The sequence below is a fragment of the Suricata suricatta genome, chromosome 3, assembly GCF_006229205.1.
Source record: "Suricata suricatta isolate VVHF042 chromosome 3, meerkat_22Aug2017_6uvM2_HiC, whole genome shotgun sequence".
NCBI lineage: Eukaryota > Metazoa > Chordata > Mammalia > Carnivora > Herpestidae > Suricata > Suricata suricatta.
The window spans coordinates 171,516,703-171,533,543 of record NC_043702.1 but is presented as its reverse complement, the minus strand read 5'-3'; positions in this window follow the sequence as shown (position 1 = coordinate 171,533,543).

Below are 16,841 nucleotides of genomic sequence, written 5' to 3'. Positions count from 1 at the left end.
AATACATAATGAGGACGAAGGAGCACCGAGTGCTGTAGGAAGTGCCGCATCACTAAACTGTACACCTGAAAGTAACATTACATCATATGTTAAGTGGAGTTTCAATAAAAACTTAAAAAACCAAACCAATGAAGGATAAAAAGAGGAAAACGTTAAAAAAATTAATGCAATGAATAAAATACACTTACCAGTATGGTAGACATTAATCTAACTACACCAATAATCATTTTCAATGTGAATGGTCTGTATATACCAATTAAAGAAACAGTTGATAAAAACAATCAACTATATGTTGTCTACCAGAAACCAACTATGAATAGATTAAAACTAAAGGGATGTAGAAAAATATATCGACTAACAATAATCAAAAGAAAGCTGAAGTAGCTTGATTAACTGGAGACAAGCAGAATTCAATGCAGAGAAAATTAACCCAGATGAAGAGGGCATTACACAATAATGAAAAGCTGATTCTCTGCGAAGAATTACCAGCCGTTAATGTGTATATGCCTAACAACGGAGCATCAAAATAAATGCAGCCAAATCTGTTAGAACTAAAGGGATAAAAAGACAAATCCCATATTAACCCCCCTCCATCAGTAAGCCCACAGGTCCAGCCGGCAGAAAATCAGTAAGGACATAGCTGAACTGACCAGCACCATCAATCCGCTGGATGTAACTGGCATTTATAGACTACTTCATCCAGGAGCAGAATATATAGTCTTTTCAAACGCAAGGGACTGAATACATTTGGGACCATAAAAAACACATTTAAAATAATAAAAGTCATACAAAGTATGCTCTTGGACCACAACAGAATTAAACTGGAAGTCAGTGAGATCACTGGGAAAACCCCAGACATAGACTTCTTAAAAAAAAAAAAAAAAAAAAGTTGAATCAAAGAATGCTCAAGGGGAATTTTTTTAAATAAAAATTCAAATGACCAAATTTGGAAACATAGGGTAAAAGCAGTACTTCAAGGGAAATTTGTAGCATTCAATGCATGTATTAAAAAAGATGATCCAGAATCTGTAATCCAAGCTTCTACCTTAGGAATCGAGCAAGGAGAGCAATATAAACCTGCAGCAGATAGAATACAAGGTAGAATAGAACTCAATAAAATCGTTAACATTGAAACAGAGAAAGTCCATAAAACCTAAAAGCTAGTTCTTTGATCAATAAAAGTGATAAGCCTCTCTCCAAGCTAACAAAAAAAGTCGAAAATTACTAACACAATGAAACCTTGGATCACAAGTAGCTTGTTCTGCAAGTGTTCCGCAAGATGAGCAAACGTTTCTGATACATGTTAACTTGATAAACGAGCGATGTCTTCCAATGTGAGCAGTATGTGATGCCGAACGTCACATGATCCCAAAGGTGGTTCGTTCTCCTTCTCTCTCCCACCCCCCGCCACGGGATTGTGGGCAATCATTTCCCATGCCAGATGCTTGGTCTCAGGCCTCGACATTTGGCAGAAATCAGTCATGTTTCAGAATGTTGGAAACAGCCCACAACTGGCACGAGAGTATTTTTTGTCACTTCAAAGTCCCCGTGGACAGTCTTTCCTTTTCCATACAGCAGTAAATCTAGGAATGCTTTGCCTAATTCTAGGTCATTGGATAGGTTCCTTGTTAAAATTTCATGAAAAGAAACAGTTTCATACAGAGAGAGAGGCAAACCATAAGACACTCTTAAATACAGAGAACAAACAGAGTTGATGAGCGGGGAGGGAGGTGAAAATGGGTGATGGGCATTGAGGAGGGCACTCGGGATAAACACTGGATGAATCACGGGAATCTAGTCCCAAGGCCAAGAGCACACCATATATGCTATATGATAGCTAACTTGGCAATAAGTATTTTAAAGAGCAATGAGAGAGAAAGAAAGAAAGAAGATTCCATTGAGCCAGTAGACAGCAGTGATTCGTGGAATCATCCTACACAACAACCCTCCTCTCTCGTCTCCTTCACACCAGCCACAAAGGCTTTCAAGAGAAGTGCAGGTTAACTTATTTTTCTTTCTGTTTTATAGTTTTATTATTTTGTATTATGTTACAGTATTGTACTCATTTTTATATGAATATTTTAGGTTGTGGAACAAATCATCTGAGTTTCCATTGTTTCTTATGGGGAAATTCATTTTGATAGACAAGTGTTTCAGATTACAAGCATGCTTTCTGAGTGACTTATGCTTGCAAAGCAATGTTTTACCATATTAGGAAAGAGGGAATGTCACTATATCAATCTCATAAATGCTAAGAAGATAAGTACTATAGACAATCTGTACCCACAAATATAGTTCCGTGGAAGAAACGGACAAATTCCTTGAAGAACACCATCCACCCAAACTGACACAAGGAGAAACAGATCATCTGAACAGGTGGGTAAGAAGACTCCAAACTCCCCTTCCACAGAACACACCAAATTGCACGTATTACTAGGCTATTTCCTCTTGAAGAACTGAGGGCTGACAAATGGTAAGGCAACAGTTAGAGACGGGAAGACGCAGAAACCAGGCACCCCTCACCCCAACACTGGGAACAGCAGTGGGAGACAGTACAGGGGCCCAGGGGAAAGCCATGGTGTGCAAGAGCACCGAGCATATAAAAGACACAACTCTAGAACTCCGCCAGAGCGGTGGGAGAGCTCTCCGGGTCAGAGGGACTGGAGAACAACTCGGCTCATGGGCCCACTCCACCTTGGAAGCCCAGACCACAGCTGAGTCTGAATACGTAATGGCTGGGGGTCCACTCATCTCGGGGAGTTTGCACTTCAGTGGGCCCAGGGCCCACCGGCCTGCACCAGCCCGAGGTGCACCGGAAGACAGAAAAGAAAGGCATGGTTAAAAAGGGCCAAGGAATGGCAGGAACTCTCTCTTCCCCTCGAACTCAAAAGCCTAGACCATTAGCAGGGTCTGGTTGCCGTAACCAGCAGGTCAAAGCACCACAGGAAGCTTGTGACCTCAGCAAGCCCACACCAGCTGCCCTGTGGTGCTGGGGCACAGAAAACAAGCCACAGTTTTGTGGGGGCTTTACATTTTTAAATGTTTATTTGTTTTTTGAGAGAGACAGACAGAGCACGAGCAGGGGAGGGAGACACAAAATCTGAAGCAGGCTCCAGGCTCTGAGCTGTCAGCACAGAGCCCGATGTGGGGCTTGAACTCGTGAACCATGAGATCATGACCTGAGCCAAAGTCAGACACTTAACCGACTGAGCCCCCCAGGCACCCCTTATGGGTTTTTTTTTTTTTACGGTTTTCATTTCACTTTTTTACCTTAAGATTTGTCTTGTTTTTACTTTTTCATTTCCTTTATTTTTAAATTATTTTTTCTCTATTCTCTCTATAAAAGTCACAGTTTACAAGAGGAACTAGCATGGAAGCCACAGCTTCGGCCAGCCAGCGAAACCCAACAGGCGTCGTCTGCACAGGGGTCACCGTGAACAGGACCCTGCCTTCACCACCGCAAGTATCAGTTTGCCTGATCCATATAAATAAACACTGAAAGTCAAACAAAGTGGAGACAGAGAAATAGCTTCAAAGAACAAGAGAGAATCCTCAGCTAAAGAATTAAATGAAACAGGGATAAGCAGTACACGTGATAAAGAATCTCAAGGGAGGATGGTAGGGCCACCTGGTGGTCCAACTGGCTGATCATCTGACCTGATTTGGGCTCAGGTCATGATCTCAGGGTAGTGGGACCAGCTCTGCATCTGGCTCGAGCTTAGCGTGGAGCCTGCTTAAGCTTCTCCCTCTGTCTCTCTCCTCCCTTTGCCCTTTCCCAACTCACATGTGTGCTCTCAAAACAAAGGAAGAAAAAAATAGGCCTACACCTTATTAATTAAATAATAACCTCCCAGACAGGAAAGCACTAGGCCTAGAACGTTTCATTGGTGAATTATACAAGATATTTAAGAAAGAAATGATACCAATTATCTACAAGGTCTTCCACAAAATAGAAAAGGAAATACTCCCTCCCTTGTTCTTTAGGCAGGGCATTAAGCTAACACCAAGATTATATAAAGATGTCACAAAAAAGGAAAACTTGAGAACAGTAGCTCTCATATGTAGATTCAAAAATCCTCAAAATATTAGCAAAATCAACAATGCATTACAAGAATTTTACACTGAGGCACGAGGGTGGCTCAGGTGGTTGAGCATCTGACTTCAGCTCAGGTCATGACCTCACAGTTCATGGGTTTGAGCCCCGCATTGGGCTCTGTGCTGACAGCTCGGAGCCTGGAGCCTGCTCAGATTCTGTGTCTCCCTCTCTCTCTGCTCCTCCCCTGCTCACACACTGTCTCTCTCTGTCCTCAAAAATAAACAAACATTAAAAAAAATTAAAAAAAAGAATTTGATACCAGGAAACTAGACAAGCTAAGTTTACTTCATATGGTGGAAGATATGTTCAATGAAACTTTCCTAAACATTAATTCTAATAAATTCTTAAAACTAAGCACAGAAAACTCAGTATTGCTCCAAGACCATAGGATCAATCCTATGGCGGAAACTGCCGTCTAGCTGTCCACCAAGCATCAGGGTCCCTTCCCCTGAGTGTGGCATGGGGGCTGGAAAGCAGCTGGCCAGCTCACAATTACATTTCCTGGCCTCCTTGCTTTGAAGTATGGCCACAAGAATGACTCGTGCCAATGGAAAGCGGCAGCAATGACAGGTAGGGCTTCCAAGCAGCATGAAGAAGCAGGGGAGATTTTTTTCATTGCCTTTTCTGCCTCTTCCTCTGGAGGCATAAAATGGAAGCACAGGACAGAGACCCCGCTGGCAGCGTCGTACTGTCCAGGGTCCTCTGAAGCAGAGCCTCTTGCCAATCAAGAACACATACTCTAAGTTTACAGGAGCCAGAACCTCATTGCCACAATAGCCGCCACCAGGGTTTTGTAGTAAGTCTGCTACGTACAGCTTGCCCTTCGCTAGCACTGCTGCTTTCTCTGTCCAGGTGTCCAGGCCTCCTTTGCATCTTGGAAAGCAAAACACAGAGATGCCTAGAGAGAGTTCTCCCACGAGACAGGTGGTTAGTGAGTGCCACACAAATAAGTTTCCTGGAGTCAGAAACCCAGTCCTTCTTTAGCAATGTTTTTTTTTTAATGTTTATTTTTGAGCAAGAGAGAGTGCCAGTGGGGGAGGGGCACACAGACAGACACACAGACAGAATCCAAAGCAGCCTGCAGGCTGTCAGCACACAGCCTGATGCAGGGCTCAAACCCACAAACCGCAAGATGATGCCCTGAGCCGAAGTAGGATGCTTAACGGGCCGGGCCACCCAGATGCCCATTTAGCAACTTTTTAAACTGGAAGATACAGGGGCACCTGGGTGGCTTGGGCGGTTAAGCGTCTGACTTCGGCTCAGGTCATGATCTCACAGTTTGAGAGTTCGAGCCCCATGTTGGGCTCTGTGCTGACAGCTTGGAGCCTGGAACCTGCTTTGGATTCTGCATCTCCCTCCTCTCTCTCTCTGCCCCTTTGCTTGCATTCTGTCTCTCAAAAATAAATAAACATTTAAAAAATAAATAAATTGAAAATACATTCAACTGGCACATACAGAAATTTCTGGCAAACCTATGAGGACTGCTGGGACAGCAACAAAAAACGCTGTGAACTTTGGAAAACATCGCTCTACTTCGTCCCTTCCTGTCCCCACGCTGTCAGATCTGCTGCGGCTACTGTGCCATGCGGCGCTGTCCTTGGGAAAATCACAGTCCCAAGGAAACCTCTGCTTCTAAAATTTCCCGAAATCCCTAGCTTGCTTCCACGAGTAAACATCTCCATCTAAACGCCACTTCCTCAGAGAGAACTGGTTTTTACCGCCCATTGGCTACTTGGTTGCCCAAACCATGAATCTGAAATCACCTTCCCTGTCTCTCACCCAGATTTTTACAGAGAAGATGGAATATTAAAAGCAAAAGGGGGTGAGGAGTCGTGGCACGTTCTAGAAACAAAGCAGCACTTGAGCAAAGAACGTAGGAGAGACTTTGTTGAGGAACGAGCCTTGTGAGTTGACACAGCCTCAGTGAGTGGCCCTGATGTGAACGTGTCATCTCCCTCCTCTAAAACCCTTCAGAAATACTCCTACAGCAACAAAGATAAAATCCAAAGTGTTGGGAGGGCTGGGCGGGCATAAGATGGATGGTGTCTAAGGGTACAGACTTGTCAAGAGCAGTAAACAAACCAGAGATCAAATGCACAGCACACCAAATGCAGACAATACTGTCCGGTGATTATCTAATGTAACGTTGCTACCACTGCAGTCACATTACAGTATCTAAATGTATCAAAATAATACACTCTACACCTTAAGTGTATTACGATGGTCTGTGTCAAATGTTCTCAATGAAATATTTTTTAATCTAAAGTGCTTCCCATGGCTTAAAATATTCTATAATTTCTATATCGTCTGCATGTTCCTGAACACAGCAACTGACTTTCTGTTCCCTCCAATTGTCTACAAAACCTCCTTCTTCCTGTCAGAAAGCAGCCTTTGATTCATCTTTCCAGACCCAGTTCAAATGCTGCCTCCTTGTACCAAAGCTCACCTCCAGGGAGCGTCCAAGCCCTTCGCCCTCTGTGTTTGCGGTCCTCGTTACACGCCCTTTCCTGCACCTATTACTCCATCCTGTAAGGGAGAGTGATTAGATTGTTACCTTTCCAAGGAGTGGTGCTGGGGACTCCTCGCTATCTCCCCAGTGCCAAACCCAGGGTCTGACACTTAAATAGGTGGTATCATGATGGAATAAAAGAAAAAAAAGCAAAATGTAAGCATCAGGACTCAGATAGGAACGTGAGCAGCTCGATCAAACCACTCACTTGCATGCATACCTATTCAACTGGTGGAAATCACCAAAGAATCGTTTTTAAGTCTCTGCCTTACTAACACACCGACGCATTCACTGAGCAGCATCTACGGAAATTTGACAAGAACGGACTTGGTACGAAGAGGGGGAGACCGGCTTGTGACTGTGCCTGCACTACCATCTCCAGCCGTGCTGTGGAAGAGCTACTGCGGGTGAAGTGGGCAGCTGGGGAACATGAGCGCGGTCCATCTCCCCTTCAGCTCATTGCCACAGGAGATCTGAGTTGGATGGCAGCGGCTACACCCTCTCTGAGGCCCAACCTCTGCTTCAAGGTTAGTTCTGGGTAGATCAGCCAGGGACAAGCAAGCCACACCCACTCCTGCCCCACTGGGTCAGCCAGGGACTAGCAAACCATGCCCACCCTCCCCTCCCCCATCCTACAGAGGTTCTGCCCAGAGGAAGCACAAAGTCTGACCTATTGGTTGGCTCAGCATTGAACTGTGCTGATCAAAAGGTAACCACTAAAAGTTCACCCTCAAAAAAAAAAAAAAAAAAAAACGGAAAATATCTGAGCAGAGATACCAGAAGCTTCACACTGGGTGGGGGTGGGTGGATTTCATAGAATTAGTCCAGCCAAGTCACTAAATGGTTAAGCAAACAGGTAAGAACAACAAGTTCTGAAAAGAGGGATCAGTAACCCAGGGTTACTGGGTACAAATGTTTTCCCAAATATTTCAATACAAGCGACACCTGGTTGGCTCAGTCCACCTAGCGTCCATCTTTGGATTTCTGCTCAGATCATGATCTCAGGGCTCTGAGTTCAGGACCCGCATGGGGCTCTACACTACCAGTTGGATGGAGCCTTCTTGGGATTCATTCTCTCTCTCTCTCTCTCTCTCTCTCTCTCTCTCTCTCTCTCTCTCTCTCTCTCTCTCTTCCTCTGCCTCTCTCCAGATCATCACTATCTTTCAAAGTAAATAAATAAAACTTAAAAAAATAATTTATAAAATATTTCAACACAAACTGGTGAGACCTAAAATAAGTGTGACACAAATTGGGAGAAAAATGCAAGCAGAGAGACTTCGGAGTCCCAAAGGTTGGACTTAAAGACTTCAAAGCAGCTGTTATTAATATGCTAAAAGAACCCAAAAAAGCATTTTAAAAGAATTACAAAGTGCAACGGCTCAACAAATTTAAAATGGAAACAAACTTAGAAATCCTAAAAAGCATCTCAGATTTCTAGAATTGAGCAACTCCATTACCAAATAACAAAGTTACTGCTGGGAACGGGGAGGGAGGTACTCAGTCACAGGTCTGAGCTTGTACAACGAACTTCAAACCTCAGGACAGATCAACACACATCATGTAACCTGAAAAATAAAATAAGGAAAATACATAAAAATGAAGAGCACCTCTGTGAAATGTAGCAAACTAGTAAGTGAACCAATGTATGGCATGATGGTCTGATTAGAGGAGTGGAAAAAATTGTGAAGACACATGAATATTTTTCGACTTTGAGGAAAACCGTTCATTTGTTAAGAGGCTCAACAAATTCCAAGGTAAAGACAAGGATATTCACGCTTAGATACATCACTGCCTAGATGTCGAAAGTCAGAGATGGCAAATAAAGTCTTGAAAGCAGCAAGAGAAAAAGGATTTGCTTACATCCAAGAGAACCCCAAGGAGATTAACTACTGACTTCTCATCTGAAATAACAGAGGCCAGAAGGTAGTGGGGTGGCATATCCAAAGTCTTGAAGGGGAAAATGTCACCCAGGATTCCTACTTACACCAAGACTACCTTTCAAGCTGAATGCAAAAAATAAACACACTCCTGGATAAGCAGACACAGAACGTGTTGCTGGCAGACTTGGACATAGAACAAATAGAAAAGGAAGTTCCTCAGGCTGAAAGGAAGTACCGCCACATAGAATTCACGTACATAAAGACAAAAATTGCTCCATAAAGGTAATTAGATGGGGACCTATTAAAGGGCAGAATAATTACATCTTACTTCTCCTCCACATTTAGTACAAGGGAAATTGCATAGAACAATACCTAAGATTTCCACCTCCAGGAAGATGAAGTACCTTTTTCTATTTTCTAAGTGCAATGAAAATCCCTGATGTCATATACGAAATGTAAACTGATGTTTCATATACATGAATACCAGGTGAAAAGGAGGAGAAAGATCAGACAGAAGCCACAGGACCTGAGGAACAGCATGGGGGGGGAGTCCATTCAGCTCTCTTTTTGCTCCAAGGTACCCCACCGGAAGCTGGAAAAAGTCCATGGGTGCAGCAAGAAGTCCCCAAGAAAAGTTTGTTACCTCTAGACAAGAGACCAGGAATGGTGTATCCTAACAGGACAGAAAACTTTACAATAACAGCTACTCTGTTCCAACAGAATACCACAGAAAAAAACTACCTCCCCAAACGTGCTTCTGCCAGCAAAGGCCACGTGAAGAGTCTGGGCTTCACCCTTGCCAATAAGGAAACACCCAACTCTCCACCCAAATGGCGTCAAAGAAGACCAAATGCATAAGCAGGAGTTTCCTCTCTGCCTGCAGTGAGTGACAAGTCCCTGCCAGTGGCCTCCGGAGACCAGGTAGAGAGCTTGTGCTTCTGCCTCATGCAGTACTGTAAGGTGCCTGCACTTCTCTCTACAGGGTAGGATCAGAGGAGCCCTAATGGAAGGTCCCAATTGTACCACATTCTGCAGGAACTAGGCCACTTGCTACCGTGTCAGGGGAGGCCCCCTGGAAGGCAGTGAAGACATGCCCCTCCCTCTCCCTACAAGGTACTAACAGCTCAGGTCTATCTAGTGTGGAGCCTTAGTTCTCACTGCCCACTCCCCCAGCGGTGACAACAACCCCATCACCGCTTTGTCAACAGAGGCTGCACGGAGGAGCTGGACTCCTACCCCCACCCACAGTGAACAAGTGGGGGTTCCTTTCCTTCAGAACAGCCTCGTGTGTGACCCATCGAAACAGGTTTTAAATCCGATGCAGAGTCTTACAATGTAATATTCAAAATATCTAAGTTTCAATTTAAAAATTCACCATACAAAGACACAAGAAGACTTCCAGCTGAATGAAAAAAAGAGAGAGAAATTGAGAATCAACAGATGCTAACCCAACATGACACGGGTTAAAATGATCAGACACATCTTTTTTAAAGGAACTACCGTACAAATGTTTCCATGAGCAGTTATGAACATGCTCAAAACACACGAATAAGTCTCAGCAACAAACTCTTAGGGGAAGAAAAAAGAAAGCAACCACCACCAAACAAATTTAGAATTAAATAACCAAAATACACTCAAAGAATAAGCTCAACAGAAGAATATAAAGAACAGAGAAGAATTGGTGAATTGAAAAACAGAAATCTATGATCTGAACTGAGAGAAAATCAAATGAAGACAGAGTCTGAGGAACAAGGCTGTAAGAAAAGATCTACTGCCATGTCAGAGTGCTAGGGAAGGAGGGGAAAAGGTAGGATTAAAAATTTCTGCAAGACACAGGACCAAAAGTTTCCCAAGTTTGTCAAAAGACCTAAACCTGCAGACTCAATCTGAGAGAATCCCAAACAGAATAAACCAAAAAATATCCACCCTGAGACCCAGCATACACTTTTGAAAACAAAAGAAGAAAAATATTTGAAAGAAACCAGAGAGAAAGTTTCTCTGCAGACACTGTGGAGGGCAAGGAGGAAGGGCGTGAGGAGACTTTTCTAGTGCTGACAGAAATGAGTGGCCAAGCCAGACTTCTGTATCTGGGGAAAATAGTTCTTCAAGAATGAAAGAGACAGCAAGACCATATTCTGAAAAAGGAAAGCTATGAACTGTCACCAGCAGATCTACCCTAAAAGAATGGCTCAAAGAAGTCCTCTAAATTGAAAGGAAATAAAAGAATCATTGGAATATTAGGAAGGAAGGAAGATCATGGTAGGCAACAATGTAGGTGACTGTAATTGACTCCCCGTCTCTTCTTGAGTTTTCCAATTATGTTTGACCATTGAAGCAAAAATTATAATCCTGCCTAATAGGATTCTTTTTGTATGCAGAGATGTTTAAGGCATATATTATGAATGGAAGGGTAGAGGGCTCTCCAGCACTGTCGCAGACTATGAGTCCGGAGTTCTCTCTTGTCCAGCAAGAGAGCAGATGTGGAATTGAATATGAGAGAGGCTAATGTCCAGAAGACAAGAGCCCCAAATGAGTTTCATCTCTGTACTTAATGAGCTCACAAGATATTATCCACATGGTGAACATGGAGAAAGCAAGATCTTACACACGTGAATGTTGAAAAAACAGACAGTAATCATTAACTTGTTTAAGAAGCAAAGGGTCTAGTGGGCAAGTGGACTTTGTGATCAAAGTACATTAGTACATTGGCACCAGATGGAAAATAATTTCCCATAGGTGATATAAAAAGTTACTTGTGATCCCATCACACTATCTCACTTGCTAAACTCAGGTGATTTCACCTCTTGGTGGCGGCTTTCCACCCTAAGCTTTTTTCTAGTCCATTTATGTAAGTAGAACCTACTTCCCCATGGAGCACAGGTCCATGAATCATACAGGTGATAAAATGACAAAACCGTGCATGTGTGCGCGCGCGCGCACACACACACACACACACACACACACACACACACACAGTACCTACGAACCAAGTCCCTGATTCTGATTCTGCACTATAATCATGTAAGATGTAAAGACTGGGGAAACCCAGGTGAAAGGCACACAAGATTTCTTTCACCATTTGCAACATGCACCCGACTTTACCAACTCAGACCAGTATCTTATGAACAGAGATGCAAAACCCCACAAACTGTTAGCACACAAATCCCAGCACGATATAAAAAGGATGATACACTACAACCAAGTGGGAATCATCCCACAAATGTAAGGTCAATTTAACCAAAGATCAATTATTGTGACGTATTCATTCAACAGATTATGCTGTAGCTATTAAAAGGAGTGCAATACTGACAACAGCAACAGCCCTGGATGAACTCTGAAAGTGTTGAATGAAAGAAGCCACACAAAAGACCACCCACTGGATGATTCAAGAAAGGGCAAATCTATCAAAAAATCCACAGAAGAGTGGTAGCCAGGGCTGGGATTGCGAGGAATGAGGAACGAGAGCTACTATGTACAGGTTTCTTTTTCAGGGTGATGATGAGGTCATAAGATTAGATTCTGGTGATGCAAGAACAGCCCCGCAAGTAAACTAAAGTCCAGAGTTACATACTCGAGCAGTGCATTTTATGGACAAGTTAGATCTCAACGTGCTTTTTTTTTAAAAAAAAATCACAAAAATGGTCTGCAATCTGTTGATAATTTTGCACAGAGGCAAGTCCTCCCATGAATCTCAGATTCCTGAGCTCAGGACATAGTAAACATTTGAGGAAGCAGGTAAGTGTGCATCCTTTGTTTACAAAGACAAAGGGAAGAAGACCTTCAAGAAAGCTTTAAATTGTGTTTGAATGGAGATAGGTTTGGGCCCAAAAGGATGTACCCAGTTAACTGAGACATACCTTCTGTCCTTACCCTGTGAGGATGGATAGATGAGGGGTGTGGATAAGTCTGTATTTGGAACTCAGAGTCCATCCTATGGGTCTGAGGCCTCATCGTGTCATGTACTACAAGCTGTGGAGAGCCTCTCCATCTGTTCTCAGGCATGTAGGTCATGTGCTCAGAGAGCCTGAGTTCCAGTCCCCAGACTCCTCCCACCCCACCCTCGCCTCCCCCGCTGTGGGATCTAGGGCAAGTCCCTCAAGCTCCCTGTGCCTGAAATGCAAAGCGTACAACCATCTCATAGTTGTCATGGAGGGCTAGAAAAATAAAGCCCTGCAATCAACTTGGGACAGTGTGGCTCGTAAGTTAGTTCTACCACTAGCCACAACAGAAGGGGGGGGGGGCGGCGGTAGTGGTTAAACAGGAAAAATCCTGCCTGCAGAAGTGATACGAATCTCAAATTAGAAAAAAACAAAGAAGGGGCACCTGGGGGGCTCAGTCATTTGGGCGTCTGGCTTCAGCTCAGGTCATGATCTCACGGTTTGTGGGTTCGAGCCCCGCATCGGGCTTTGTGCTGACAGCTAGCTCAGAGCCTGGAGCCTGCTTCAGATTCTGTGTCTCCCCCTCTCTCTGACTCTCCCCTGCTCATGCTGTCTCTCAAAAATAAATTTAAAAAGTTAAAAAAAAAAAGAAAAAAAAAAAACAAAGAAGCGTTCTTTGTAAACGGCTGGGTGATCTTGGGAAATTAAGTGACATGATTTCCTGCTACAGAGCTGGTCACATTCTCGACCTTCAAATATCAGTTCCTTTCCCCCCGGCCCGACACACATACACACACACAGAGGCAGTGGCAAACTGGGTGGGCGTCTGACACCTTCTGGCTCTGGTCTTCTAAGAATCTGGTCTGTGTGCCAGGCTCGTCCTCTGGTCCTTTGGTGAGACTCTTCTCTCTTCACACCTTCTTTTCTTCAGGATGCTCTGCACCCTTCAGCAGGACTTGACTCATCACTGGGCTTATTGTGCTGCTTTCTCCTCCAGCCAGTTTCTTACAGGCTGAGAAAAGGGCGGCGGGGTGGGGGGGTGGGGGGAGGAGGGGAGGACCTGGTCGAAGCTACAGTGGGATCAGAAGGAAGGAAAAGAGTCCACAGAAGTCTTCCATTCTGGCTTCACCCTCTTGCTGGAACACCCCAAGGAGAACTGAGTGCTCATTCTTCTGTGACCAAACGCCCCCGACGGCCCCTCCCACCACCCCGCTCAAGGTGTGCACCTCTCCAGCTCCTCCATGGATTTTCACGTTGGTTTCAAGATCCTGAGCTCCTTAAGGCTGCAGGCTCGATCTGGCTTAGGACAGGAACGGTAGGTTATAAATACTCAGAACTGTAACACGATACAGTTGCTCCATGATAGAGGAATAACTAACGTTTCCTGGGTGAAGGAGGGAGAGGCCCATGAGGAGGAGGGAGGAGGTTCTACAACAGACCTCCTCTCACTCCATTCCTGCCACTCCTGTCTGCCACACAGGACTTGTCATTTCTCAAACATTTTGTGATTTTTTTGACTTAAGCCATCGTAGGTTTGAGGGTAATGTTGATATATATAACGCTGCATATGCGTGCATACACCATTGCAGCATAAAATATATTTCTCACTGTGGGCTTTAGTTGAAATCGTTTTTACAAAATCCTAGTCTACGTGAATAGATTTTTATCTTTGGCAGATCAGACGTCTTTGAAAATTTCATTTAAAAATGCATGCGTGCCCACACTCACACAACTTTGCGCACAATTTCAGATGGTTCACAAGTCTGCTGAAACCCATTCGAGAACCCCTTCAGGACCCAGGGACCTCAGCTTCAGGACTGCCCGACTGCCCATCAGGTGCTGAGCTTCATAGAGACATCGGCATTATACTCTGGTTTCTCTTCATATCGCATAAATCTTTCACCTTTTACAGAGACATCGGCATCACCTATGGGCTCACCTAGTCTCCCATGGGAGACAGGAGATTCCAAGAGAAGGCACCTGATATGCTCAGGACCCTTGACCTTCAGTGATCTGTTGAAGGGAGAGACAATCATGGTGACCAATCCTAATTTTCTGGTTGAAAACCTGACAAAAAAGCAGAAGGTGGAAAAAGGAAAGACTGATCTTGGCACTGAAACAATAATGAGTCACATTTCCAAAAGATAGGAGCGTATCAAGTATGGGTAATTCTACTGAGGTTCCTCCAATGTATTTGCAACCCCCAACAGGAAATACAAGAGAATTTCTTCGTGAAACACATAACTGTCCAACCAAGGGTAAAGGGGGAGAGCTGAGCAGAGAAGAGCTCATCAGAAGAACTCTGAAAGGTAAAGATGTGACAGAAAAGTAACCCCTCAGCTCCTCCCCTACCTGGAAAGTGGGCACTGGGGGGCTTACTTTACAAAAAAATCTGCAGTTGGTCCTCAAAGAGCAAGTAAAGCAACTTGCCCAGACTGAGCCATGGCTACGGAATTAATTCTCAAAGGCTTTTGAGAAACAAGATATATTTTTCAGAAGAAAAGTCCTACGTGAAGACATTGTCCCAATAGAAGAGATCCCCATTGGTTCCCCCTTTGCTCAGTTTCCAGGGCTGCAACAATAACATAGTTTAAAAGGCTTCGGTTTTGGGAGCACCTGGGTGGCTCAGTCAGTTGAGCATCTGACTCTCAGCTCAGGCCATGATCTCATGGTTCGTGAGTTCGAGCTCCACGTCGGGCTCTGCACTGAGGGCACGGAGCCTGCTTGGGATCCTCTCTCCCGGCCCCTTCCCCACTTGCTCTCATTCTCAAAATAAATAAACTTAAAAAAAAAGCAATATTGGTTTTCTCCTACAAAAGTAAAGGGTACTCTGCTTGAATACACAGTAAGTGGCCAGTGGGGATGAATTCATGCAAAGAAGGGCCTCTCTTTGGGGCATGTAATTTCCAGCCAACAAATGGGAAGGCGTGTCTTTTTGAAACTCCTGTATGAAGGATCCTATAACTAAATCACACAAGTGGAGCAAGTTTCAGGTGGTCCCTGGGATTCTTTAACTGAAGTCACGCTGTCCTTGTCACCAGGCCTGCTATGCCTCTGACAAAAGCCCAGCACCAAATGGCCAGGGGAAGTGGGAGCTAAGAGGTCACTGCAAACACTCGTGCAGGAGAACAGACCATCTGCGTGTCCTGGGGGGCAGGCACCCTGAGCTGAAGTCCCAGCTTCTGCCTTCTTCCTAAGGCACCAGAGCAGGATTTGTTCCGGAAGCAGCTCACAGCATAGTTTTTATTCAGTCTACTCGTGAAGTATGAAACGTTTGTAAGTGGTGGGGGGGGGGGGTGTACTGGCAGGGACTAAAGGTCTCCTGATGAAATGAGTCAATCTGTAAAGAAAGGCTTCTGTCCACAGCTAAGTCCATGGTACCCTTAACTTCCGTGAACCTCTGACTGTAAACAGGGCCCAGCAGCAGAGCAGTGCTGCTGTCGGTCTCTGGGAGATGGTGGATCTTCTATTGAATTCATCAGCTTGGGCTTGTGGTAGGCCAGAGACACACCATCCTGGACCTGGCCCCAGTGAGGTAACAGGCACAGGTGGCCTAGAGAGGTGGTAATCCTCAACATGAGGAAGGGGGAAGAGGAGCACGTTGGTGCAGGAAGTGTAAACGGAGTCGGAGCATACCTTAACACACGTGTGGGATTAAAACATGGCCGACTTCAGGCTCAGCAGTGTCCGTACAGGAGCATTTCATGCCAGGAAGATCATAGGAGAAGTGGGCCACCACAGGGTCACCAAGGTACAAGTGGCACATGGATGGCATCTGGACAATGGCTGTGACCAGACCAATACAGAAGGCCTCACACACCAGCCGGACACCTGCCTTCCTGTTCATCAAGACTGTCCCTAGGCCCCAGGCCAAGCCAAGGGAGCAGCCTAGACTCGAAAGAGGCAGGCCCGGCCAGCCGGGCTGACCAAGGACAAGATGCTCTGTGCCCCACTCTATGTGTGGGCCATCTCCAGCTCAGACAGCTTCAGGCCAGAGGCACACAGGCTGCCCACCCCCAGCCCTATTCAGCATCGAGAGAATAAAGCAAGCTGTTTGAGGTTGGGAGTGGGGGGCAGAAAGACCGTACCTAGGGATTTTGAGCTAAAAATGGGGGTCAAGATGACAAAGAACCAGACGACCTGCTGGTTCTAAGACAACACCAGAGGGCCCTGTGGAACGATGACTGGCATGTAAGTCTCTGAACTGGCCAGCACCCTGGAAGCAGCCCATGGCCAACGCAGGGGGAGCTGAAGATGGCACTGCCTGTGGGAGACAGACAGGCACTCACCACGCTGGCCACGTCCCACAGGAGGGGCCCCCAACTTCCCTAATGCCTCTCCCCTAGATCCTGTGGTTTGAGAGATAGGAACGGAAGGGGTCAAAATGAGAAAAGTCTTGTTCGGATGTGGATCTGGGTTGTGGGCAGAAACGGCATCAGGGAAGATGAGAGGGCAAGAGTGAGACACAAAGACTCCAG